General features: G+C 59.2%; 1 protein-coding gene across 1 annotated transcript in view; it reads right to left on the reverse strand.

The window, feature by feature from the left end:
• Window positions 1-829: 829 nt before the first annotated feature.
• The window catches only part of SYT3 (synaptotagmin III), a 32,380-nt gene continuing 31,707 nt past the window's right edge, over window positions 830-1,502 (reverse strand). The window contains exon 10 of the mRNA XM_014550454.1: window positions 830-1,328. The gene's annotated coding sequence lies outside the window, so the exon portion shown is untranslated. The remainder of the gene's footprint in view (window positions 1,329-1,502) is intronic.

The following is a 1,502-nucleotide window of genomic DNA, read 5'->3' on the forward strand; positions in this document are numbered from 1 at the left end:
ATCAGAGACCCTGACTTTGTTTCCTCTGAAGTTACCTGGCCTGAGGGTGATTCCAGCAGGTGTTGTTAATTTCCTACCCAACCATCCTTCCGCTCTCCGTACTTAATCGCTGACAAGGCCCACAGGCCCCGATAGAGACTGGAAAGGACAGATGCTCACTTCCCCAGACGGCTTTCCAACTGCGGGTGGCCATCACCCAGTTCCGGCGAGCGAGAAGTAGGGAGAACGCTTCTAGGGAGAAAAACAGACCAACACGGAGGGGAGACCCTGTCCACAGTTCCTGTTTTCGCTGCCTCCCTGTGAGAACAGAGCGTGAAGACTGCTTGTACTCAGGACGGGAAGGCAGAAGGCATCTCAGAGACGCCAACCCGGGGACACTGTGTCTTTGAAAGGTTTGCTATTTGGGCAAAAGCAGTCGCTATCATTCCAGCTCTTGCCATTGGAAACGCAGTTGAAGGCATCATGACGGAGGCAGCAGGATAAGCCTGGGGCTCCAAACGGCATCTTATTACCATTGCAAAGGCTCGCTTGGGAACAGAGCCAATAGATAAGCAGGGTCCTTCAGCACCTGGATCCAGCCGTGCCTGAAATCCTTCTGTACGCTCAGACTTGCCACAGACAGAGGTCTTCCAGTTCTGCTGGAGGTCATGGTGGTCTGGGTTGCATTTGGTGTCCTATGATCTTAGTGAACCTGGCCAATGTGACATTTACAAACTAAGGCTCAGAGAGACCCATTCAGTTGCCAAAGGGGACGGGACATTTGTCTGCACCCGGAGCCAGGATGGTCCGGCCCAGCTGCCGGGTCCCAGAGAGGACAGGAGCCCGGGCGGAGTGAGACCCACGGTGTTTATTCTGGTGTTGATAGCAGCAGCAGTGGGTGGATCGGCCAGACGCGGGGTGTGGCGCACAGAGGGGTAGACCCAGGTGTGTGTGTGTCTGGGGGGACACGGAGGATTGGTCCGTTGACATTCACGGTGAGCACGAGGGTCAGGACACCAAGTCTTGAACAAACAGCAAAAGACAGAGAGACAGACGGAGGGTTTGGGGGGCTGGGGTCCCCCAGACATGCACGGCCCCTTGCCTGGAAGGGGAGCCCCAGGGAAGGACAGACAGACACAGTGGAGACTGAATGCCCCCGCCCTGAAACAGGGAGCTGGGCCCATGGGCCTCCCGCCCTCCCGCCTCCTGGGGGGAGAAGGATGGGCGGGCCCAGGGCCGCCCGCACCACGCAGCTCGGACGTTATGGCTTCGAGGAGATGAGTTCATGGTCCGGGCAGGAAGGAATGGGGTCCTGAGGGGCCTGGTCCGATCCCGGGCTTAGGCCAGACCTGCAGGATGGGCAGGAAGATGTCAGTGATGGCAGAGAGTGGCCCTGACCTGCCCGTGGCTCCATCACACCCCAGGGACTAGGAATGCGGCCCCCACCCCACCTCCCTCAGACCCAGGGGTCCAGGCCCCCAGCCCCTCCTCCCTCAGACCCAGGAGTCCAGGTCCCCACCCCT

This window comes from Myotis brandtii, unplaced genomic scaffold (genome assembly GCF_000412655.1).
Source record: "Myotis brandtii unplaced genomic scaffold, ASM41265v1 scaffold601, whole genome shotgun sequence".
NCBI classification, from domain to species: Eukaryota; Metazoa; Chordata; class Mammalia; order Chiroptera; family Vespertilionidae; genus Myotis; species Myotis brandtii.